At 44.6% G+C, this 27,054-nt stretch overlaps 1 protein-coding gene across 8 annotated transcripts in view; it reads left to right on the forward strand.

The window, feature by feature from the left end:
- The window catches only part of LRRC27 (leucine rich repeat containing 27), a 463,960-nt gene that overhangs the window by 162,996 nt on the left and 273,910 nt on the right, over positions 1 to 27,054 (forward strand). The gene's annotated exons all lie outside the window — the stretch shown is intronic.

Raw genomic sequence — 27,054 nt, forward strand, 5'->3', positions numbered from 1 at the left:
TTTAAGACTTCAAAATCGTATTAACGTGGTGATTGACAGTAAAACTCCACTACATCACTATTTGTGACTTTTCTGTTATCTCTTGAGTAATACGTATTTGAAATGTGCAAATCAATGCTTATAAAGCACATCTGAATGCAAGATTGCCGGACAGACTGCTCAAACGTACTTGTGATTACACCTGTGTCCACAGAGGTGCCCTGTATTCTAAATGTTTTGCTATATTTGACAATGTATTTGGCTAAAAAATAATTTTCCATACATATTATCTGCTGCTATGGTACCAGTGTGGGAGTTGTAGCCAACATAGCGCTAGATATTCATTAGGATGCAGGAGGTCAAGACAGATGCAGGGCTGGACAAAGATGTCAGTTATTCACTAAATGAAATACAGGAGTGCCGTGAGAAGGGAAAGATAAATCTTCAGTCTTAGATTTAAACGAAAGTTTTATGAAAGACATGCTCTTGCAGCTGTTTCAGTCTGATAAAATACCAACATTACCATAAATCCCACAGCTTTAGCTAAATTGAATGGCCGTCAACTCAAGAGAGGAATACTATGTCGGGAAACACCCTTCAGAAGCATGCATTTACCATGCAATGCATTTCCCATGCATTGTAAGTATTTGTAAGTATTTGTAAGTTATTGTTATAAGTATTAGCAAGTAGAATTTTATAGATAGATAGATAGACAGATAGATTTTCACTGAAAGTTTAAAGTAACATTATAGTTAGGTGAATGTGTCAGTGACAACAGTAAAATTTTTAACTAGAAAAACATAAATTCATCAGTTATAGTTAGCAAAGATAGCTATGACTTGTGCATCTGCCATGCACTGCCTATGACCTCACACATTACAGCACTCTTGACATGTTCTTTGACATCATTTATGACATCACTGATAATTATATATATATATATATATATATATATATATATATATATATATATGTTTTTTTTTGTTTTTTTTTTTTTGCAGTGATCAGGTGAGACTCTGGTGGAATGGCGGCATGATTTGCCTTCTTTTCCTTCATTTTTCCCCCAGGGGTGGATTTTCTGTGCCCCCACCCCGCTGGGGTTTGGGAGAGCAGACAGGGAATCCCTACTCTGCCCCCTTATATGATTATTAATTCTGTAATGTAATTCTGTTTTCATCACTTTTTGCAGTAGAGCTTCCTAAAGAAGCCTTTGGAAAATGCATGGGAATTTTATGTTTCAGGACACCCCTTTCTTCTCAGGCTCCACTTGCGTTTCGGGACCCCCGTGTTTCTCAGCCCCCACTTGACGGATCACTCCGAAACATTCCATGCATGAACTAGACATAATTGGAAAGCTTCGTGGCGATTTGCCAAACGGCACCAAAGGTATTGGCAATCCAAAAAACACATTTCCTATTGAAACTCTGACCTAACTAACTACGCAGTGGCAACTGCCACTGGGTAACAGGTATGTTTGTGTGTATGTGTATGTGTATGTATATATATATATATATATTATTTTTATTGTTTTTATTTTTTTTCACTGAAAAAAACGAAGATTAAAGTAATATTATAGTTACGTGAATGTCTCAGTGACAACGTTGACGTTTGGAACTAAGAAAAAAAACAGACATTCACCAGTGATAATTAGCAGCGCTAACTATACCATGCACCCTCTATGCACTGCTTATGATCTCTCATTTGCATCACACATGACATTTTCTATGACATCACTGACATCTCAAATGACAGTATTGATGACATCACAGATGACCTAATCCAATGAGTGTGCTAGTTTGTTTTACACTTTACATCCTAGCAAATCATTTATAATATTGATTCTGCAAAATTTTGTACAGTTTTGGTGTAGCTAAATTGGGTGTAGCTAATGGGTATAAGTGTAAGGTAAATCAGGCCAGTCGGAATGAAGGTGACCAGTCAAATTGTAGTTCCTGGAGTAATGGGGCTCCAAGCCACTGGATCATGCACGAACACACTGCCGGATTGTTGGCAGGTCTAGCTTTAGTGGGCTTTGGGCAAGCACATCCATTGTGGATTAACCAAAATAGGACTCTAATGCCTCAATTGAGGAATAACACCAAAGGGAATGCCACCAAAAATATTGGAAAATATTGAATTAATGAAAGCTGGTATACTTCCCAAAATATGCTGGAAGATAATGACCAAGCCAATGTCTGTGGTTTTAAAGAAATTTGCTATGCCACCAGTATTGGATGCTTTAAAGATGTGTGTTACTAACTCGCCAAAATGTAATGGGAGGTTTGTAGAGAAGAGTGATTGTATTTCGCTGGATGCCCTTGCGACTTGAAGTTCAAACGTTTCTATAGCTGAAGTTAATGCTACCTCTTTTTGAAACAATAAGACTTTGAGTCTGCCTAGCTTATTGAAATCTGCCTTCAAAGCTGGAATGGAAGGCCATAACGAACTCTTAAGAACCACATGTGTGGGAGGGAAAAGGATGTTAATACAATATTTCACTAGTTGGGAAACTGAAAGAATATAGGGGATCCGAGCTTTCATTCAGCAACAGTCCTGATCAATTAAAATTATATAACTGCTATTGGAAAGAACAATGAAATGGGTAAAACTGTGGGAACTGGAATTTCTTTTTAAAAAAACAGGACAAATTTGGAACAGTCCCTTTACAGGAGCCTTGAATGGTAACATGTTTGCACACAAGTGAGTGGCCAACAGAAGAGTCACACTTCTTTCCAGTATGGAACACCTCCTCACCTAGCGTTCACAATGGTATTCAAAGAGGAGTGACCATATTTTGTGAATGAAGCTCTAACCTAGGGCTTTGTATCTTCCCACGGGGAAATGTTTCATGCAAGAAGTGAACTAGAATGTTGAAATAGAAAGGGATATTATTTCATGTATTGGCGGATGGTGTTTCTGCAATTGTAAAGTGTAGATTGTCTCACTTCTCAACATGTACCATTGTGTATGTGGTGTCTTTTTGAGCCATGAGTCGTTGTTTCAGGTCATATTAAATAGCATAAATAGGTGACTCTAACTAAGGTATCACCAAGGTACGTGGCCATTTTTAAGGACTTGTAATGTCCAGCTATATTGCATTACAAAACTGATAGAAAATATCAATCAGGTTTTGGAGGCCCCTCCTAGTTTTGGACAACAGCGTGTCATCCGCAAAAGGTAGCCCCAGGATTTTTTCTCCTGCCAATGAGGAAGAGAAGGAGAGTCAAAAACACAATTCTGTAGATATCTGGCACAGTTGTTCAGATATAGAAGGGAGCGTGATGGGGAAGAGCATACCCTTGACCCACACCTTGGTTGACTGGGATGGGCTCAGTGAGTTCCCGACTTGTACCACACCCACGTCTGGCAAAATTCCTATCATGGAATAGAATGATTGTGCAGTAGGTGAGGGGGGCTCTGAGTGCCCCGCAGAATTACCCCCTATGCACCGTGATAGGGTGTGAAGAGAGACTAGCTTCTTCCCACAGATCTCTCTCTTACAGGAAAGGTGTGCAGAATAGGGTGTCTGCATGGACGGCCCTCTCTTTCTACACCTCTTTCTCAGATAATGTGAGCCCATGAACCCACTCGTAGTAAGGTTTGTACATGGACTGCCATCTCCTTCCAGACCTCTCTGTTAGATGACAGGTTTGCAAAGTAGGGTGTATAGAGAGAGACTGGCTCTCCACACAAACTTCTGTCTCAGGTGACAAGTGTACATAGTAGCTTGTTGTGAGGTACTGGCCTCTTCAGTGAGACCCCTCTCTTGGATGATGGGTGTGCATAATAGAGTGTAAGAGAGACAGGCCTCTTCCCTCAGACCTCTCTCGTACATGAAAGGTATGTGTAGCAGGGTGTCTGCATGGACTGCCCTTTCTTTACACACCTCTTTCTCAGATAATGTGAATGCATAATAAGGTGTGTACATGAACTGCCTTCTCCTTACAGACCTCTCTCTCAGATGATGTGTTTGTGTAGTAGGGTGTATGGAGAGAAACTGCCTCTCCACTAAGTCCTCTGTATCAGATGAGGAATGTTCATAGTAGGCTGTGTGAGAAAGACTGACCTCTCAAGTGAGACCTGTCTCAGATGTCTAGTGTGGGTAGTAGGGTGCGTGAACGGACTAGCCTCTCCTTTCAGACCTTTCTCTCAGATGACAGGTGTACGTTTTGGGCTGTGTTCTGTCACAACTTTGGCTCAGATGACTGGTGTGCATAGGAGGGTGTGTTGAGAGAGACGGGCCTCTCCTCTGAGATCTCTCTTTTGGATGACAGGTGTGCATAGTATGTGCTTAGTAGGGTGTGAGAAGAGACTATACCCTACTCACAACTCTTACAAAGGGTTTCAAAGTCAAGATCTCTTCTGCTAAAGATAGAAAAGAAGGGGAAGAGCAGCTTGAAGAAGAAGAAGACTTGCCACCTCCAAGGAAGGCCTCCAAGGTTTGGAACCATTTCTCCATCCCTTCAGGACAAAAGAAAGTTTTGCAAAAGTTGTTCAGTGCAATGTATGGAGCACAAAACTGTCCAGCGGTACGGGGAAGTAGAATTCGAATGGCACATCCTACATATGGAAACATCTGAAAACCATATATACAAGGAAGTATGAGAGGATGATCAGAGAGAGGGAAGGTAGCGCAATATAATCAGGAGCTGGACCATCCGAAGGACCCTTACCACATGACCAGATGGTTACCATCCCTGCTGTTGAAACAAAATTGAAAGACATGGTGACTCATTGTGGCAAATGCCATATGCCACTTGCTTTAAAAATGTAAACTGTTGCTCAGTTTATAGATGCTGTCAAAAAGCAATCTTGTTATTTTTTTTCACCTCGCCGTTGCATCTTCCATTCTTCCTAAATACTGAAACCAGTTGCTTTTTCTAAGTTGCCTTCCCTTATTCTTTTCAATATTCATGTTATTTTTTGTTTTATAAGAAAAAAGCCATAAAAAAAAATTAATTTTAGAAAATCTACTCCCAAGAAACTGTTCTTTTTAGACCTCTTCATCTGGTCAAAGAAAGAGCTAACTTAATGTTTTTTGTTTTTGTGCAATTGTGTGTTTGTATTAGTGAATTCTTCTATGTATACATGTCATGCCCTGCATAAGTGAAATCAAAGTAACACATATGATTATATTAATTTTCACCAAGGGGAATAAACCTATAGAGTATTAAACGAAGACACTAGCAAATGTATTGCAATGTCATCTAGAATACTAAAATGCAAGTGGATTTGTAAGTGGTTGTATGGGTGTGTTAGTGCTTGTGTAAGTGGCTCTCTGGTTGTGTGAGTCGCTGTGTGAGACTACGAGGGGGGTGTAAGTGACGGTGTGTGTGTATGAGTATCTGTATGGATTTATAAGTCTATGTGGGTAGGTATGTAAATGAATGTTGGAGTGTTTGGTTGTGGGAGTGGGTGTGTCAGTAGCTGTGTGAGTGACTATATGGGTGTGTTAGTGGAAATGTAAATGTATTTGTGGGTGTGTAAGTGGGTATGTGAAGGACTGTATGGGTGTCCAAATGGATATGTAAGTGGCTGTATGGATTTGTAACTGGCCGTGCTAATGGGTGTGTAACTGTGTGCCAGTGGCTGTGTTAGTGCTGGATACATAAGTGCTGTGTGGGTGCTTGAGTGGATGTGCAAGTGCCTCTGTTGCTGTCTGGGTGTATAAGTGGCTCTGTGGTTTTGTAAATAGGTATGTGAGTGGCTGTAAGGCTGGTTGAATGGGTGTATGGGTGTATACATGCGTGTGTAACTTGTTGTCAGAGTGCTTGGTACATGAAAAGCTGTATAGGTGTATGAGTGGATGTGACAGTGCCTGTAAAGGTGTGTGAAGGACTATGCAAGGTGTTGCATGTGTGAGTAAATGTATGTGGGTCATTCACTGTCTGGCTATATGAGTGGTGGGTACATAAGCACTTTTGTGGGAGTGTAACTGGGTCTGTAAGTTCCTGCCTGACACATTACATACTTTTACATTACATACCACAAGCAAGCACCCACATCTGATTTCAAACACATTCATTCATACTGGCTTAATAAAGTAACTATATTTTCTCCAGTATTGGGGTATCTTTCATAGATTCACATGCTTGAATCATTCCCCGTCGTCGAAGTGGGAGTCCCACGGTACATAGAAAGCAATAATTAGAGATTTAAAAAAAATATATATATATATTGAAGTCAATAGGAGAAACACATTCAATTGTAGAACTATCAGTCTCTTTAGAAAGAGCCCAAATTTCAGCCAATCAGGCGTGACCACCCCTTTAGAATCCTCAGCACAGAGCTCAGTCGCTCAGATTTTCTACCGCACGTTGTGTGTAAGGGAGTCTCCCTGAGCTCTGCTCAGTTTTCGATCTAGAGAAATTCTTAGAAACTTTCACTTTGCTCTTACTGCAGAATTTTTCCATCATGTCTACAGTAAGAAAAGGTCTGTTTAGACCTTGTGGGACCTGTGGAAAATTGAGACTTCACTGTGAGGACCCTCACAAGGAATGTATCTACTGCCTACATCCAGAGCATAAGGTCAAGGACTGTAAGATCTGCAGGACCTTTCCCAACAAGACTCTGAGGGACAGAGAAGCCAGGCTCCTACTTTGGCTCCAGAAAAGAAAGGCCAGGGAAGCTCTTTCTGAGGAGGAGGAGAGTGACACTTCAGTGACCTCAAAGAAAAGGAAGAGGTCTGTGGAGAGCCTATCCCCCAAGAGCAGTAAGTCAGCTAAGAAGCTGCATGCATTTAAGGACAAGCCAGAGGAACTACCTTCAACATCCAAGGTAGCATGTGGCAAGGTTCACTCAGAACCATCCACACCTGCTTCTTCATCAAAGAAGCTCAAGAAGCCTTCAAGTTCACTGCCACCGTCGGTGTCCAGAAAATCTACACCGTCGACGAGCTCTCCGTCGACGACAGGCCTTCCTTCGTCGACGACTACAGCGACGGCCACATTTACGGCTCCTCCATCACCGATGATAGTAACTTCGTCTCCGCTGTCATCTACGACGATAGCGTCGGTGAGTTTGAAGTATGGTCCATCGTCGTCTCACACCCTGAAGATCACAAAAAGGCCGTCGACGGGTAAGAAGCTGAAATCTTTACCGTCAACGCATTCATTGACGAGTAAATTCAGAAAATCTCCGTCGATTTTACAGACGAAAGTACCGACGACGCACCTGTCGACGACAACCCCGTCGACGGAAAGCGTGGCAATATTGACATCGTCAACGGCAACTTCGTCGACGCTGGCGGCACCGATAGCGACTCCACCGACGACGGCTCCGTCGACGCCTACACCGTCGACGAGAACACCATTGACGAGTGCTCCGTCGACGGCGGCTCCGTCGACGACTCATTATCCTCATTTTGGAGCATCTCCTTACCTACCGCAGAGAATTTTACCTATAAAGAGCAAGTCTTCTCTATTGCTTCCATCACATACATTGCCCAGTAAGGTCGCACCTATTCCTCCGCAGCATCTATTTGCTGACGAAGATGATGACGATGATGTTTATCCTGATGATGGCTTTTTTCCGGTAGCACGTAGTCCATCTGAACTACGCATTAAGTGCCAAGAGGAGGATGAAGAGGAGGATCTCCAGCCTTATTCGGACCAGCAGGATCAAAGTCATCTACAACTTCAAGGACAACAAGAACAGACAGTTCAGATGCCGGTCTTGTTGATAAACAACTTTCAACAGATGATGCGGGATTATTATTCGAGATTTCCTCCACCTGGTTCTTCTACCCCGGTACAACCTCCACAGACACCAGTGTCCACTCCGGCTAGACCTTCAGAATTTCCGGACCCTACCACAGCACCTTCATCTGCTCAGGGTATTGCTTCACCTTCATCCGAGGACGAGCAAGAAGAAGGTGAGATACAGGACTCGGACTCTCTCATTCCTGAATGGGATGAGTATCAGATCCAAACTCCATCTCCTTCTACACCACCACCAGCGGACTCTCCACCGCAGGACATTGGTGGCTTCCATAGTGTCATGGAAAGAGCTGCGAAAAGATTCCAGCTGCCAATTACTTCGAAGCAGTCAGACTGTTTTCTTTATGACTTCAAAGAAGATACTAGGAAGTCTGTAAGGGCCATACCCATTGTTGATTTCATTTGGGAGGAAGTCCTAAAGGTCATGCAGACTCCATCCTCCATTCCTGCAGTCTTGCTGAGACTTGAGAAGAAATATAAGGCGCCAGACAATTCCCCAGCATGTTTGATTAGCCATCCTAAACCGGATTCGGTCATTTCACAGGCAGCTCAGAGGAGGTCCAGGAATCCATCGGCATCTCTGACTGCCCCCCCAGACAAGGAAGGACGTCATTTGGACTCCATAGGGAAAAGGTTTTCAACTATGGCGGCCACCACTGTTAGAGCAACAAACTCTCTAGCAATCCTGGGGAGATACGATCGCCAGATGTGGTCTGACATGTCACAATTTATAGACATGTTACCTGAGGACAGTAGAGTAGAAGCACGTAAGATTCTACAAGAAGGTGAAAAGATTTCGGCTGAAATCATAGACTCTGCCATTGATGTTTCCTCTACAGGTTTTCGCCAGTTGGCCGGGGCGGCAGTACTCAGGCGCCAGGGGTGGCTCAAAGCTACTTCTTTTAGGCCTGAAGTGCAATTAAAGATTCTGGACATGCCGTATGATGGCGAGCTTTTGTTTGGCAAGCATGTCGATGATACGTTGCAGTCTATTAAAGCAGACACTGAGACAGCCAGATCTCTGGCAACGCTACAATACAAAAGACAGCCCTTTTGGGGAGCGAGAGGGAGAGGAACCTTTTCATATAGAGGAGGCTCTCAACCATATCGTCATTACTCCTCTTACCAAGGTCAATTTCGATCAACCTTTGGCCAGCAACAACCGCATTCCTTTCGTCAACAGTCATCCGCTCACTTCAGACAACAAACGAGAGGAAAGTCGGCTTTCAAGGCCAAGGAGACGGCAAGGAAGCACTGACCCTCATCAAGTGTCTGCACCCAGCCCCTATATCAACACTCTTATAGGGGGCAGAATTTCCAAATTTCTACACCAGTGGTCCAGAATAACTTCAGACAAATGGGTACTGGATATTATCAACCGAGGACATACACTGGAATTCAGTCAACCTCCCCTCATGTACCACCAAGAGGTCCCCCGCCAGCCCATCTCAACGAGCTTATGGATCAGATTGCTATTTTAATGAAAAAGGGAGCAATAGAGGTCGTACCAAGGAGCCAGAGGGGAACAGGTTTTTACTCCCGCTTTTTCCTTATCCGGAAGAAGACAGGGGACTGGAGGCCTATTTTAGATCTTCGTTCGCTCAACAAATACCTCAAGAAACAATCTTTTCGCATGATCTCCCTTCAAGACGTCCTGCGCCTGCTCAACCGAGGGGACTTTATGACATCGTTAGATCTTCAGGACGCATATTTCCACATTCCCATTCACCCCAATCATCGGAAATTCTTGCGATTCAGGGTTGCAGGCATTCATTACCAGTTCAGAGTGTTGCCTTTTGGCCTCAGGTCGGCCCCAAGAGTATTCTCCAAGGTTTTGGCACCAGTGGCAGCCCACCTCAGACAATTAGGGGTACAAGTGTTCCCGTATTTAGACGACTGGCTAATAAAGGCACGAACAACATCGAAGGCTGCCAGAGACACGGAGACATGTCTATCCCTTTTCGGAGCTTTGGGCTTGACAGTCAATTACCCCAAGTCTCACCTAGATCCTACCCAGAACATCACTTTTCTAGGAGCCATCTTGGACACTGTTCACGCGAAAGCCTCTGCTTCACAGGACAGGCGAAAGAAACTTTGAGACTTAGCATCACGTCTCAGCAAAAGAAAGTCCGCTTCAGTGCGGACTTACAAGTCTTTTCTGGGGATACTATCGTCTTGCATTCCATTGATAAAAAACTGTGGTCTGCACATGAGGACACTTCAACAGCAATTAGACAATCAATGGAAACAAATAAAAGGCTCTTTCGACGATGTAATCCTAATAACCCCATCAGCAAAGCAGGCTTTCAAGTGGTGGAAGGATACTCCCCTCGTCTCAGACGGTCTGTCATTTCTGAAGGACAAGACCATGCACGTAATAACAACAGATGCATCCCTAGAGGGTTGGGGTGCTCATTTGCAGGATCTTTCAGTGAGGGGGAAATGGTCCACTCATGAATCGACTCTCCACATAAATGTATTGGAGTTAAGAGCGGTTGCCTTAGCACTCAAATCCTTCCTCACAAACATCAGGAATTCTTCAGTCTTGATAAGAACAGACAATACCACGGTCATGCACTACATCAACAAACAGGGAGGCACGAGATCTCGAGCATTATCTCTAGAGACGCAAAAGCTGTGGCATTGGGTAATTCAACATCGAATCTCCATCAGAGCAGAACATCTCCCTGGGATCACCAACACCTGGGCAGATGCGCTAAGCAGGACTCGAACCAGCTGCCACGAGTGGGAACTCAATCAGTCAGTTCTCGACCGTCTCTTTCGTCGTTGGGGCAAACCCAGTCTAGATCTGTTCGCGACCAGAGACAACAAGAAATGCCAACACTTCGCAAGCTGGCGACCGCAGAAGGGATCAAAGGGGAATGCGTTTTTGATCAGATGGTCAGGGATTTATGCATACGCTTTTCTCCCTCTTCCACTCATCCCGAGACTTCTGCAAAAGATGAAGAGGGAACCATGCAGGGTTCTATCAATTGCTCCCAAATGGCCACACCAGTTCTGGTTCACAGAGCTTCTATTACTTTCGGAACAACCTCACGTTCGACTAAAGACCATACCGGAATTGTTAACAATGAACCAGGGTCAGGTTCGTCATCCCAACCCGACATCTCTTCGTTTATCAGCCTGGCTCCTGAATTCTATGAATTCGATGGACTAGATATCCCTCCAGATTGCAGGGAGGTGCTTGCCTGTGCCAGGGCTCAGTCTCCAAACCGAACGTATAAGTTCAAGTGGAAGAGGTTTTGCTTATGGTGCTCAACTTCCAACGTTCATCCTCTAAGGTCTTCTCCGGAACAGATTCTGCCATATTTATTGCATTTGGCTAAATCCGGCCTTTCACATTCATCTATCAGAGTGCACCTGGCTGCCATATCCCATTTCCGAAGGACTTCTCAGTCACCTTCTCTATGGTCGTCCAGAATAATAAAGCAATTTCTTAAGGGTTTGTTTAGGATGTTTCCACCAATTCATCGTGCTGCGCCGCAGTGGCATTTGAACATTGTGCTCTCCCAATTAATGAAACATCCGTTTGAACCCATTCATAAGGTGGATCTCAAATTCATTTCTTTTAAAACAGCCCTCCTTCTAGCCTTGACGTCAGCGAAGAGGGTCAGCGATATCCAAGCCTTCACAATTTCTCACCTTTCCTCCAATTCAAGCCAGAGGTGGTCATTTTGAGAACTAATCCAAAATTTATACCTAAGGTTCCATCATCTTTTCACCTAAATGAACCGGTGGTTCTCAGAGCATTTTTTCCAAATCCACAAACTACAGCGGAACGAGCTCTACACTCTCTAGACGTTAAACGCTGTTTAAAATTTTATATACAAAGGACAAGCGACTTCCGTAAATCTGAACAACTATTTATCAGTTATGGAAAGATCAATAAAGGTAAAGCCGTTACGAAGCAGACCATAGCACGCTGGATCTCTTCTGCCATACAGTTGTGCCACCAGTTGGCAGGGAAGCCATTATCATCCAGTGTCAGAGCGCACTCCACTAGAGCGGTATCCACTTCAGCAGCTCTGTTTGCTGGAATCCCTCTGAACCAGATCTGCAGGGCGGCAACATGGACACGTGCTCACACTTTTACCCAGCACTACTGCCTAGAAGCTACAGACAGAATGGATGCTGCTGTAGGACAAGCAGTATTACGTAATTTATTTGCATAAGGTGAGCCAATAACCTCTTACCCTCTATCCTCTATGTACTGTTAGAAGGATAATTGTATGTATATACATATATCTATGTGTGTGTGTATATGTATATATATATATATATATGGATGTGTATATATATATATATATATATATATCTATATTTTATATAGGTAATATGGTTAACGGTTGATTTGCAAATGTTAATTACCTATATGAGTTCAGATAGCATGCGTTATTCACAGGCATACTATTGGTGTACAGAAATCAAACATTTTTTCTTACTGCTGGCTACTCTGATTCAAGCATGTGAATCTATGAAAGATACCCCAATACTGGAGAAGAAAATTAGTTACTTACCTGTAACTGTGGTTCTCCAGTATTGGTATCTTTCATAGATTCACATGCGACCCACCCTTTTCCCCAGAGGGGCTCACCTCCTTTGTTTTTTTCCCGGTAATCTCTAGTGCGGAGAAATCTGAGAGACTGAGCCTCTGTGCCGAAGATGCTAAAGGGGTGGTCACGCCTGATTGGCTGAAATGTGGGCTCTTTCTAAAGAGGCTGATAGTTCTACAATTGAATGTGTTTCTCCTATTGACTTCAATATAAAAAATATTTTAAAAAATCTCTAATTATTGCTTTCTATGTACCGTGGGACTCCCACTTCGACGACGGGGAATGATTCAAGCATGTGAATCTATGAAAGATACCAATACAGGAGAACCACAGTTACAGGTAAGTAACTCATTTTCTTCATTATAGCAAGTCCTCTTCCTCCTTTGCTGCTCCCTATATTTTAGTTAATGTTCTCATCTAGCCTTCCGTCTATTTTGCTTTTTCTTGTAGTGTCTAGAAGCTGCATATTTTCTTTCCGCTTATGTCGACTTGCAGTTTTTTTATTATACTTTTTTATAGTACAACCTAATTAACATACCTGAAAAGCTCTTTGCTGTAATGCAACTCAATATCTGTTTTTCCACTGCAGATCTCAAGTCAGAAATGTGGCATTCCCCCTCTACTCTCAGTACAAAGGTATCAATAATGGCTATCCTTCCCACTGTGCTTTCACTCATACTTCTGTACTTAGCAAATCACAGACTTCCTTTCATCTTTTATTTTTGTTATTCCACTTCTAAATGGTCACTATTTTTTTAACCCTTTCCATGTGTCTGTAGAGAAGCCTAATTTGGTAGAGTTTTGTGAGGATCCGTGAATCCGCCATGGGGCTCAGTGCAGCTCCCCTTTGGTCCACAGATCCACAAGAAAGCCCCTAAGAGCGTTCAACAATCTGCTCTCAATGCTTTTCATATTTTGTTTTGTAAAATGTTGTCAATTACAAGACCTACAGTCCCCACTGAGCAGTTTTTTGTGCACCAGTCTGCTTTTCAGTTTTTCTCTGCAGTCTCTTTTGTTCCCTTTCCACACTATTTTAGCTCTGTTTCAATAGTAACCATGTTTCCAATAGTCTCTGCCTACCTCTAGGTCAAAAGTTCACAAAACCTTCTTTCAACAGCATACTATCTTCACATTAACAGTAGCAGGTGTGGTTGACTGTTTGCAATTCCAAGCGTATCTCAAACAACAAAATGTTTTTTTGTTTTTCGACAGCCAATCACAGTTGGTTGCTTTTTTCTTAAAGTCTCTACCTAATTTTAGTTCCCTTCACATCGCAAACATCCAATCAAATATGTTCTTTTATATTTTACTTGCTGTTCTCCATTGTAACTGCTTTCATCTTCAAAACCACCTCATTCTGCTGCAGCTTTTTCCTGGGTACTACTCTGCTTGTCTCCAAAATGGTCAGAGTCTGTATTGTGGGACATAGTTTTGTGTTCTGGGCCAGAGGGAGTACTAGAAAAAGTGGCATTGACCGAGACCTAAGTTTACCTAATCTAGTCATTACAGGGTCGGTCAGGTGCAGATGTCAAAGTAGGGCCCAAATAGCATAGGCGCCTATGGAGAACAGTGGTGCTCAGGTTCCAGTCTGCTAGCAGGTAAGTACCTGCGTTCTCAGGGAGCAGACCAGGGGGGGGGTTGTAGAGCAGTGGGGGGGTCCCAAACAGGCACACAAAATACACCCTCAGCGGCACAGGGGCGGCCGGGTGCAGTGTGCAAAGTAGGTATCAGGTTGTAGATAGAAATCAATGGAGAGACCCAGGGGTCAGTCTGGCGATGCAGGCAGGGCACAGGGGCTTCTCGGGCCAGCCACCGACTGGGCTAGGATGAGGGGTGCCTGCTGATCACTCCTGCACCGGAAGTTGGTTCCTTTCGGTCCTGGGGGCTGCGGGTGCAGTGCTTCTTCCAGGCGTCAGGTTCCTTTGTTACCGGGCAGTCGCGGTCAGGGGGAGCTTCTGGATTCTCTCTGCAGGCGTCGCTGTGGGGGTGCAGGGAGGTCGACTCAGGGTGTCCACGTCGTTGGAGTCGTCTGGGGGTCCTCTCTGTGGTGTTGGTTCTTCTGGACACGACCCGGGGGCGTTGGGTGCAGAGTGTGAAGACTCACACTTCCGGAGTGAGGCTGGAGTCTCTTTAAAGATGGTTTCTTTGTTGCAGTTTTGGACAGAGCTGCTGTCCTCTGGAGTTTCTTGGTCCTTTAGGTGCAGTTCAGTCCTGTAAGTTTTCAGAGGTCGCTGGTCCCACTGGATGCAACACTGTGCAGGTTCTCTGAGTCTGGTGACAGGCCGGTAGGACTGGGGCCAAGTCAGTGTCATCTCTGTCGTCTCTGCAGAACTTTCAGGTCAGCAGTCCTTCTTCTTGTTTCAGGTTGCAAGAATCTGTCTTCCTGGGTTCAGGGCCGCCCCTAAATACTAAATTTAGATGTGTGTTTAGGTCAGGGGGCAGTAGCCAACGGCTACTGCCCTGGAGGGTGGCTACACCCTTGTTGTGCCTCCTCCCTGTGGGAAGGGGGGGTACATCCCTAATCCTATTGGGGGAATCCTCCTAAAGAAGATGGAGGATTTCTTAACCCAGGGGTCACCTCAGCTCAGGACACCTTAGGGGCTGTCCTGACTGGTGGGTGACTCCTCCTTGTTTTTCTCATTATCTCCTCTGGACTTGCCGCCAAAAGTGGGGGCTGTGTCGGAGAGGCGGGCATCTACACTAGCTTGAGTGCCCTGGGGTGCTGTAACACCAGACTTGAGCCTTTGAGGCTCACTGCCAGGTGTTACAGTTCCTGCAGGGGGAGGTGTGAAGCACCTCCACCCAGTGCAGGCTTTGTTCCTGGCCACAGAGTGACAAAGGCACTCACCCCATGTGGCCAGAAACCCGTCTGGATGTGAAAGGCTGGCAGAAACTGGTCAGCCTAACACTAGTAGTTGGACTGGTATACAGGGGCATCTTTAAGATGCCCTCTGTTTGCATTTTTTCAATAAATCCCACACTGGCATCAGTGTGGATTTATTGCGCTGAGAAATTTGATACCAAACTCACCAGTATTCAGTGTAGCCATTATGGAACTGTGGAGTTCGTGTTTGACAAACTCACAGACCATATACTCTTTATGGCTACCCTGCATGTACAATGTCCAAGATTTGGCTTAGACACTGTAGGGGCATAGTGCTCACCTGTGGTATAGTGCACCCTGCCTTAGCGCTGTAAGGCCTGCTATAGGGGTGACGTACCTATGCCACAGCCAGTGGGTTATGGGCATGGCACTTTGAGGGGAGTGCCATGTCGACTTAGTCCTTTTCTCCCGACCAGGACACACAAGCTATGAGGCAGTGTGCATGTGCTGAGTGAGGGGTCCCCAGGGTGGCATAATACATGCTGCAGCCCTTAGAGTCCTTCCTTGGCCACAGGGCCATTGGTCCCAGGGGTACCACTTACAAGGGACTTATCTGTGTGCCAGGGCTGTGCCAATTGTGGAAACAAATGTACAGTTTAGGGAAAGAACACTGATGCTGAAGCCAGGTTAGCAGGGTCCCAGCACACTTTCAATCATAACTAGCATCAGCAAAAGGCAAAACGTTAGGGGGTAACCATGCCATGAGAGGCATTTTCCTACAGCTTTTCTTTTATTTGAATTGACTAAATATAACTGCCTTCCCATCTTGATTGTTGCAAAGGTGTGAAGCAGTGCATCAAGCTTATCTCGGGCTGATTCTGTTTATCATGTAAAAGAAATTTGCATAAATTAATCTGAGATAATTGAGGTATTGTCTCATGTCTGTTCCGAAAGAGGTACTAGGACCAAAGGGGACCTGATATTTTACAGTGGGACTCAAGCTGTTGCATTTAGGTAGCAGTCCGGGAGTTGGTAACTGTATGGTGTTCGCATTTTCAACACTTACTGCCGTTGTTTAGAGAATGACCTCCACCATGCCATACTGCCCATATTAAGAGGATCCTAGAGGGACATGAATTTGAGAGTACCTTTTGGCGAGAAAGCACAGTCTGAAGACTTGTGGAAATGGGCAGCCCTTTCACATTATCATTAGTACGAAAGGTACCGCAGGGGGGTCGACTACAAAAACAAGGTTGTAGTACTCTGAGGTAGATGAGGCTTTGTAATAAAATCCCACAAAGAGGTTCCCACAGATTTTTGACCACGTCCGTCAAGTTGAAGTTTGAGCCATTGAGCCAAAAAAAGGTGTGGAGAATAAGATACGGAATTCATGCTGGTACAAAAGCCAGTGCTAAAATCTAGTTTGGGAGTCAATTTTTCTGTTATAAACATAAGAGGAATGATCAAACAGAAAAAGGAACACATTTATCCCACTGTCAAAAAAAGAAATGTTTCACTGTGGCTTTTGGAACTGATCAATTAAAAATTCCTCATGTGTCTACTCCAGTAGATTTCCTGATTCCTCAATACCTCCTCTAAAAGGCTATGAGAATGTATGATCCTTGTGAAAAGCGTAATACTTTGTATATGTCTTACTGTGACATCTGACCAACTCTTGGGTACAACGGTGAGATGTTTAGGGTAATTGCCTAATTTGAATCAGATAGCCTATATTTTTAATTAGTAGCATATCTTCCACAAAACTCTGGACCATGGGCATATAGTCTTCTTAGATAGCTAGCCCATATGGTGTTTAAATCCATCACATTACTGAGAACATAAGGCGTGGTTTATATCTAGGCAAACTGCCCATCATTCCACCATGAGGACAAGGTAAATTACTCTTTCCTCATGGTGGAGTGGCTGACCACCTAATTTATAAATGACTGCCAAGCAGACCGTCAGTTATAAAGGTACTGGCAGGAAACACAGTCACGGCAGTTCCTGTCAATGCATTGTTTGCTTCAGGGCTGCGTCAGAATGTCACAGCCCTGCAGCAGAGTATTCTTCTTTTCAAATGGGATTTTCTTTTTGAAAAGAAAAACAATGCTCCACTCGCCATAGGAGGCTTCTCCTGTGGCAGAGGGGAGCATTATGATGGTTTTACTGTTCTTTACTGTCATGTTTTACCTGGAGTAAGGAACAGTTAAAAATTACTACATGTTCTCACATCCAAATTGGGTGGGTGGACATGTAGCCATTTCTCCAATGGCCCTTACTCCCCAGGGCTGTTTGAGACGTTTGACCACGATGGGGGCAGAGTAGTGTCTACCATAGCCAAACTCAAGGTCCGCCTGCAATTGGATTTGGTGGGCAGGCCACTATATTGGCGGGGAGGGAACTCCGTCGCCATTGTAATGGTATACCCTTTCCACCAATATTTAAATCAGACCCTTAGTTTCCTTCTGCCATCTTTAACTCTGGCATTACTAGTAGTCACTAATGGCTCTTTACCTGAGAAAAAGGGAATTCCATCTGCTCCTTTACACATAGCAGTGCTAGCCTAAAATATCACAAAGGCTGTAAGTATTAAGGACATTATTTTCCTAATTCTGACTGTGTTATTACCAGGATCTGAGACTTATGCAGTCAGAGTTGAACAGTCATCTCCTACACTACCAAGAAAGCAAAGATTGACTCTGACCTGATTAGGCAGAGATGGTGAACCCTTGCAGCCTTTGAAAAAATGCCATCTACCATGAGCAAAGGTATTGGCGACATACCTTTGCCTTCCTCCATGTAAATCTGGCATTTCTTTTTCCAAGGCATGTTCCTTCTGCGTTAGTGAAATCTAAACTGATTATGGAATTTTGGGAACAATCCATGCTCACATCAAAATATCCCTATTCTGCTTAGCTAGGTACTTCCCCTCTATACTATGATTTTCAGGGCAAGTCATGTGTCAGAGTCACCTGTCAAAGATAAAATGTTATATTTTCAGTCAATTGGATGACATCTTGCAGAGATGCAAAACTGGAGTTCGAACAGCAGAATCTTTATACGTTGCTATGTCTTCCAAAGCAAGGTTATGGCAACCTTCACAGACTTTAAGTGGTTTAGGACAGACTGCAGTCAAAAAGCATGTTCCCCCTAAAGTCCATTGTAGCATCCTTAACCTCGGCTAAGGATCTAAAAGTCAGGCTTACGGACTCTTGGGAATACAAGTAGGTCTCCAACCATCATAATGACCTTGTATTTAATTGAAGGTTGACATATTTTTACCATAATTAGCCATGTAGTACCACAACTCTATGGGTGCTAAGATTTGCCATGGGTGGCTATGATCTAAACCTTTAGTCTTTCTTTTATCTCTGGCTGGATTCCAGGACTTCTGGATCTCATTCTATAATCTCCTTTAGAAGTTTGAATCATGGATTCCTTGCTGAAGGAAAACTGGGTGACATTTGTACCGGTCCAGCATGCCTACTTTCAGTGAATTGCATGTGCCTGAGATGTGCAGGTGGAGGTTATTACTGTCAGTAGAGATGCTTACCCATTGACTTTAGCTTTTCTCCCTGAGTGTTGTTAAGGTTCTCCCATCTTGGTCTTCAAGAAACACCCCTTATTCCTCACCTGGAAAATTTACTGGGGAAAGCTTAGTCTATGGAGACTTGTCAAGGAACCCATCTGTGTATTGGTTCAGAGTCTGGAATTTATCAGACAGAAGAAACATCTAGTGTTGTCATGGGCTTTGATTTACAGGAGCAGTAATAATCCCTTTCGCGAGCTGAGTTTTTTCACCCCTGAGATCTTTATGATCAGTAAGCTTTTAACATTTTCCACTTATGGCTTCACTCAGTCAGCCTGGAGACTCCAGACACTCTTCGACCTGAGGGCCCTATGAATTTGTGTTGTTAAAATAGCATGTAGGAGGGCACTTCATCAACACCTTGCAAATTGTGTTAGTTCTGTAAGACAAAGTGGGTTGTAATCCTTATTCAAGTGCTACAATTCCTTTATGGTCGGTCTCGGGAGGCCTAATTTTTAAAAGCGTAGCATTCAGTCTTCGATAGTCCAATGATATGGACAGTATGGTGCTGATGACATTGACAGAGCCATAAGACTCACAGGCAGGTGATAAGGAAAGATATGTTCATATCAGTCACCTGGTGCTCAAGGACATAGTTTTTAGCCTCAGATCATTTCTTCCTCTTCGCAGTGGATATGTTTGGTCCATTATTAAGTAATAGAACTGTTGCATTGTTTTAGATGAACAAGCAGGAAGGGGCCTGGGATCACTCTTTTTGTCATCTTGCAACTCTGGTGGGTATCCAGATCCCTTAAGAGTGATATCTTTGCATTGCATCTAGAGTGGAAGAATAGTGTGTAGGGAACTATGCTGAGCAAGCTGCATCTTGCCACAAACAAGAGGGATATTGGTCACACAGTTCATCCTCAGCTGGCTCTGTTGTTGGAAAATCATGACTCGTGGCCCATCCACCACAGGGTCCCAATAGCAGAAGCCCAGCTCTGCGAAGCAATGCAGTTTCAAGCAGGAAAATTATAACCCGCCCCTAGTTTGCAGGGAGAAAACTGTGCACATCATTGACATTTTTATTTTGTTCTGCAGAATTTTACCCCTACTTTGGGAGTCTTATTCTGCAGAATAAAAATGAATAGATATCTATCCTCCACCAGCATGCACAGATATCCCTACCAGAAACGAAAGAATCTCTCAAAATGGTAGGGTTAGATAGAGGCATTATTCTCTGCTTGTCTATATGGATTCCCGCCAAACTGAGAATTACCCCTTATGTTTTTGACACCTTTCTGGTTGTGAAACATGAACATGCTCATCCCACCAATGCATGGACAGCATAAATGACTGGAACTTCGCAGTGGCTGGAGTTGCAGAGCAGTCATTGGTGCAAAGAGCTGTGTAGGGGCTAAGTCCAGGGTCTGTAACTGCGATGGTCTCATCAGCAGTCAGATGCATTTTCCATGTTGTACTTGGTGAAGTCTATTTGTGAGGAGACTTGGGGCAGTTCTTTTTGTCATGAAGAGCGCAAAACCCCTGGTTCTTCACCTAGAGTCCAGTTCTTGCCGATTTAAGGTTGGAGGAGTACCCCAGCCAAGGCTCCACTAGGACTTGGAGGGTCACCACTTGGGTTTTATGACTATGTGCAGGAGGGGCCTGCAACGTGGTCCAGACAAGTCCAATTGGTACTGGTCAGCTGGGTAGTTGCAGGGAAAGGCCTCTAGAAACTTGTAGTGCCCCTGTAGGTCAAACAGGAGGTCAGCTAACTGACGTTTTGAGTCACTTCTGCAGTCCTGGCTTCAAGGTAAGGAGGCAACTGTACCAACACAAAAGGATGATGGACAGAGTGCTGAATCCAGTGGCACAGTGAGCAAGGGACCCATGTCTGAGCATACCCGTCCCACTTAGGGTGACTTTAGCAACACAAAAGGATGATGGACGGAGTGCTGACATGAATGTTTGCATTGTTCAGAATTCTGTTCATCATTTGTTCTTTTTGCTTTTGTTGCCCCCAGTGCGCCGGGTATGCCCAGGCATGGGTCCCAGGATCACTATGCCACTGGATTCAAGCTAGCCTGGCTGATGAAGGGTGATACCCTGAGACCGGTCCCAGAATGCTTGTTTCGGTCCTGGGAGGACCTGGCTTGGCAGTTCGGGCTGGACTGTTCCCATGGGGAGCAGGGTCAATACTGACTTTCATAGGGCGGGGTCCAAACTGGGGTGGTGGTGTGGCAAAATACTGATGGTTTAAACCAGATCTTTGTGACTGGAGGTGAATGTTTGCATTGTTCAGCATTATGTCTATCATCTGTTCTTATTGTTCAAGGTAAGGAAGCCCAGTCTTCCATCAGCTTCAAGACAGCAGGTCAGTCCTTTGATCTTCACATGCCCAGGAGTGTTCTGATTTCAGGTTCTGAGGTTGCCACATTTATACCCAGTGCCAGCCTGTGGGTGGAGGACACCGCTTGTTTACCCTAAAACTGGTTCCGGTCACTTTTTCCCTTTCCCCTGGCTTTAGTCTCTGTAGGGAAACAAAGGGCAGGCAAGCCCAGGTCAATGTTACCTTTGCCATCGACAAAGTAGGCATCTTCTGAAGTCAAGAATGGGCTGGATTCAGCCCTCAGGAACCCTTTAAAGATGAAGGAGGGGCTGGCTACCTCACCCTCTACCCCCAGGCCATACTGCTCAGGAAAGGAACACACATTCACAACCAAGGCTCTTGTGTCCCCTTTCTGAAAGGAATACACACTACTGCAGAACCACTAACAGTAATGTGGCCCTGACACTGACAGAAAGGTACATTTGGTTTAGGCAGGAAGATGCAACCTTTCTAAAAGTGGTATTTACAAAATAGTAAGTTAAATCTGAACATACTGTTAAAGAGGATTTAAAATTACAGTTCAAATAAGCAGAAGACGTATTTCTTTAGCTGTTCTTAAACTGAAGTTCTCTCATAGGGGATTTCCATTTATAGTCACAAGCACTTAATAGTCCCGCCCACGTGAGGCGACCCCGAAGCACTTCTTCATTATATATCCTCTTAAGTGGAGCTGTTTTCCTTTCTTCAGTAAGGCCTGCAGTCACTTAAGAGAGAAAGTCATAATGCAGCCTTTAGGAGAAGGCTACAAAGGCCCAATTCTTCATCTTTAAATAAAAAAAGGGCCAGGACATTACATGTGTATAAAATGTTATGGAGTTTTAATACAGAAACAGCATTAATTTGTTTCACAAACCTTTTTTTCTACCTCTCCGTAGTTTCTCAACTGTATCAAGGCAATTGTTTTGTAGTGCACGACGTGGGAGGTCAGCCCCACCGTGTCTCCTCAGCCACAGTCTCCGGAGGCATCTCCGGCGCCGACTTTGATAAGAGCTCCGAGTCGCCAGCAAGTCCAACAGCTCTTTTTTCTCCTGCATCCTCTCACGGTCAGGAGTTTGGAGTTTGAGCGACTGATCCAGTGCAGCCACCGCAAGGGGAACAAGGGTATCCTGCCTTCCCGGCTCCCGGAGCGGATCCGTCTTTATTCCTCAATGCCATGTAAAGCATTTTTAATAGGGCAATGGTCCGCTCTGCTGCACCTGTGGTCCAACGGGTCCAATGGCTTTCACGCTGGGGTTGCCGGCCCCGTATAAGCAGGCCCCATTTGTGCCCTTTTTGCCAGCAACTCCTTGGGAGGATACTTGCTCTGTGCTGATTATGTCACCGCCTCTACCCCAGATGACGGCGCCAGCGGCACCGACAGAGTCAATACCGGCGCCGGATGGATTCCGAAGCTCTACATTGGCGCGGAGTGTGGATTCGCCTCCCTTCCATCTTTCGCTGGTGTTACCTTCTCCTTCGAAGCCTGTGTCTTCAACGCCGGTTAACTCTCTATTGACGCGCGTTTTGGAGTCCAGGCTGAGATCAAGAAGGAGGGCCTTGAGACTTCTTGAGGAGCAATAGTATCAAGAACAACAGCAATTGGAGGAAGAAGGAGTCCCAGGGCCTGCAGGTGATTTCCAGGTCTTAGACTCTGCTAGTGGGTTAGATATGTCTCCTGAGTGGGAGCTTTTATCCCCTGGAGGTGAACTCACAGCAGAGGTGACTACATACCATGGGGTGATAAGGAAGGCCGCAGAATTTTTGGACTTGCCACTTTCTGCATCGGAGTTAAAGACCAATATTTTTACAGAGGTTTTGCATCCATCGGCTGCTTCTTCTGAGCCCCTCCTCCTCCCCTCGCAGTTGCAGGGGCAGGTTCTACACCCCCACTTCCAGGCCCTCCACCTACATGCCTGGAGATTGAGCAGGGCAATCTGAGTTCTTTTTCTCTCCCTCCAGAAGTGGGGTGGACGTTATCTTATCAGCGAGGCAATACTCCAACAAGACTGTCTATGCCGGTAGATGGGCGAAATGTGTTACTTGGTGTGGAAAGAGACAAATTGATCCCCTAAAGGCCCATTTATCTGATATTTGGCAGTTGGCATTTTCCTTGGCACAGAAAGTTTGCACATTTGCAACAGTGAAAGGCTATTTATCAGCACTGTCGGTTTTTCTTTGTCTTTCTGATCACCTTCCTTATTTAAGTCTCCTATAGTTCTTAGGTTCCGTAAAGGATTAACTAACAAGTTTCCCCCCCACTCCGTTTGTAATGCCTCAGTGGGATTAGAATTTATTTTTGACTTTTTTGATGAGTTCACCGTTTGAGCCTATGCATACTTGCCCATTGAGGCTTTTAGTTTTTAAGGCAATTTTTCTGACAGCCATCACGTCAGCTAGATGTGTAAGTGATCTTCAGGTTCTTAGTGTGTAACCACCTTATACTACCTTTCATGTTGACAAGGTGGTGCTGAGAACCAGGACAGCTTTTCTTCCTAAGGTAGTCACTCCATTCCATCTGGGACAATCTATAACTCTCCCATCCTTTTACTCTTCTTCCCATCCATCAAAGGAGGAGGAGAGGATGTATCACTTGGATCTGAGAAGGGGCCTGAGCTTTTACATAGAAAGGACGAAAGACTTCAGAATTGATGATCAGCTCTTCATTGGATATAAGGGAAAAAGAAGGGCAAAGCTGTCCACAAGAGGACTCTTTCAAGGAGGGTCAGTCTTTGCATAATGATTTGTTATTCACTAGCAAAGAAGGTTCCCTCTGAGGGCATTAGGGCCCATTCCACCAGGGCTAAGTCTGCCAATTCTGCTTTGGCTAGAAGTGTGCTGGTTGCTGATATTTGTAAGACAGCAACTTGGGATTCCCTCCACACTTTTGCAAAGCATTATTGCTTAGACTCAGAAGTTAGGAGTAATGGCCATTTTGCCCATTCTATTTTGCAGGACTTCTTGGTTTAACCAGTCGGGCACCCACCTCCGAGTGCGGGACTGCTTTGGGATTCTTTTCCTAAGGTGAGGAATCCACAGGTAGTTATATCCATCAGAAGAACAAGTTGCTTACCTTGAATAATGCTGTTTCTGGTAGATACAGTAGCTACCAGTGGATTACTCACAACCCACCCGCCTCCCCGTTGCCTGTCCGGTCATACCAGAGTGGTGTTAATCCATTGTATATATATAATTGGTTTATATATATATATATATCTATATATATATATATATATATATATAGACTGACTTACCACGTGTTGTGCTTGTGATGTCGGTCTTCACCTGTTCTCCTCGAATGCACAGTAAAAAATGGTGAAACTGACGTCAGCACACCGGCGAGGACTTCTTATGGCTCTGATGACGTCAGATGTAGTCACATGCAGAGCCGTGCAATTGTGACGTCCTCGTTGACGTGGAGAGCGGGGGAAATCATTTCCGTTGAATGGTGGTGCATGGGGAGAATTCATAAGGTGAGGAATCCACAGGTAACTACTGTATCCACCAGAAAAAGTGTTTCCGAAAGTAAGTAACTTGTTCTTTTGGGGTAACAGAGAGATGAAGCAAACCAGGACAGTGTAGCCCCATAGACTGCCATTATATGAGTGAAAATAGAGGTTGTGCCTTTACGAAGCCAGAGATGCTGAGCAGGTGACAGTAGCTTCAGTTTTTTTCCAACTCTTGCGGACAGTATCCTGGAGCACTGAACTTGACTTTTTCAAAGGTTTTTACTCCACAAAATCCTCATAGATTTTGTTGTCAACAGTTTTCATTTCTCTCTAGCAGTTTTTTCACTTTTCTGACTGAAAAGTGAAAATTTTTAGTCAAACAAAATGCCATCCTTGTTTGACAAGTACCCTGCTTGTGGGAGAAAGAAGGCCAAAACAGACCCCGCAAAGTATGTATACTTTGCCTTCCCTCAAGTCATGTTCCTGAGTCGTCCGCTTCATCAGGGCGAGGAGAGGGTCAGTCCTCTACCAGGGCCCTTCCAGCTGTCTCTCTATCTTCCCGAAAGGAGACTACAGCGGTCCCGGTCGACGTCCAGAGCGTCAACCTCGAGAGGAATGTGCATACCTGTTTGCCATCATCCACAGGCTCGGTATCGAGTTAATGGTGAAGAACAATGCTGACACATGGCCAGTCGATGTCGACACACAGGCCTCGTTCAATGTTGAAACTCCAACTACACCACAACATCGATATAACTCACCATCACGGTCCCCATCGATGTCAACACAACTTCGTAGATTGCCTTCAAGGGCAACATCAACGTTGAGAAGCCCCGTCGATCACCATCAATGAGTGGATCGACGTCAAGGCATCAGAGGAGATTGCCGTCAAGGCACAGAAGATCGACATTGAGAAGTCTGTCACTATCTGCAGCATTGCAGGAGGTGAGGAAAAAGAGGAGATACATTGATTTCTCTACTGATTCAGAATATTACAGGACATACTCCTCTTCTTCAAGGGTTGTTCTCTACCATCCTCATCTCCTTTTCCTACACCTCAACTTCCTCCACCTCTGTCAATACTCCCTCAGCCAACTCCGATTCTGCCTCCTACACTGGCACCACTTTCGCAACCACAGGTCACTCCCAAATGAAGATCCAGGTCAGGTCATCACTCAAGTAGGCACTGACATAGGTCACGACACTGATTGTCTAACCGCCATAGTCACCGTCCTCGCCACTCGCATTCTCATTCTCAATATAGGACCACTAACACATCCTCCTCTTCAACAAGGAGATATACACTGATGCTATCTGACTTCCCACCAGCGTGAGTTTTACCAGTGGATGACATCACAGCGTTTCATGAGGTGTTGGTGAGGAGAGCTGCAAAACGAAATATACCCTTGTGAACTCTGTCCACTTGAACCTCGGTTATTTTTGAGACGCAGCATCTTGACCGCTACTTCCACTGGTGTTAGGCCTCCTTTAACCAGCCATGGATCTTTTCCTAATTCCGTCCACAGTTAAACTGGCACCATCCAGACTTCAAAAGAAGTATCATACTCCGGAGCAAGATCCTGCTTTCCTCTGGACAGATCCTACACCAGATTCGGTGATCATAGTAGCGGCAAAGAAACAACATGCCATTTCTCCCACCTCCACAATACCACCAGATAAGGAGAGTCACAGGTTAGATTCCGTAGTTTGAAAAGTATGCAGTTCTGCAGCATCCTCCATGAAAGTGGCAAGTGCCGTTGCCCTTCTAGGCAGATACGATAGGTCTTATGGGAATGCATGCAACAGTTTGCCAAGCGTCTTCCCAGGGATAAAAGAGGATTTTGTTGAAATCTTAAATGAAGGCCTGATGGTATCCAATGAGGTTATCAGTGCTGCAGCAGTCTCATTCATTTTAGCGGCACACAAGTACTGCCTAAAACCAGAAGCCCAGCAGGGAATAATAAATGTTCCTTTGTCTGGTATCACACTGTTTATAAGTCATACAGACAATGAAATGACTAGGATGAAGACGGAGATGGACACTCTAAAATTAGTCAGCTTAGAGAGACCCAGGCAACAAAAAAAATCTTTCCGCCCCTACCACCATCTCACGTACTCCCAGAAGGTTCAAACGCCTCGCTGGTATCAAGGATGTCAACAAAGCAATACACAAAAGCAGCACTAACGACTCTGACAGTCATACCACCGAAACCAGTCTAGGAGTAGGTCTACCCAGCAATCTGCCCAAGGAGGCAAACATCCATCCGGGTCAAAACCCTGAATCCTTACTTCCCACTCTTCTGTTACCCACTCCAGTAGGGGGAGTCATCCACTGTTACCTAACAGAGTGGCAAAACACCACTCAAGACGCCTGAATACTGTTTGCAATGTATACTGTCTCAGATTCACCAGCCCTCCACCGTCTATTCTGCCAAAACCACCCTGATTCCTAATCTTACAATTACAAGCGGAGGTGACCATCCTCTTACAAAAGCAGGCGGAGCCCTTTCCTCCACCCCAACGAGGAACTGGAATCCATTCCAGGTACTTTCAGAAACAAACCACTTCAGACCCATTCTTGACCTTAAAACAGCCAACAATTGGATTCAATGAGAA

The sequence above is a fragment of the Pleurodeles waltl genome, chromosome 6 (assembly GCF_031143425.1).
Source record: "Pleurodeles waltl isolate 20211129_DDA chromosome 6, aPleWal1.hap1.20221129, whole genome shotgun sequence".
NCBI classification, from domain to species: domain Eukaryota; kingdom Metazoa; phylum Chordata; class Amphibia; order Caudata; family Salamandridae; genus Pleurodeles; species Pleurodeles waltl.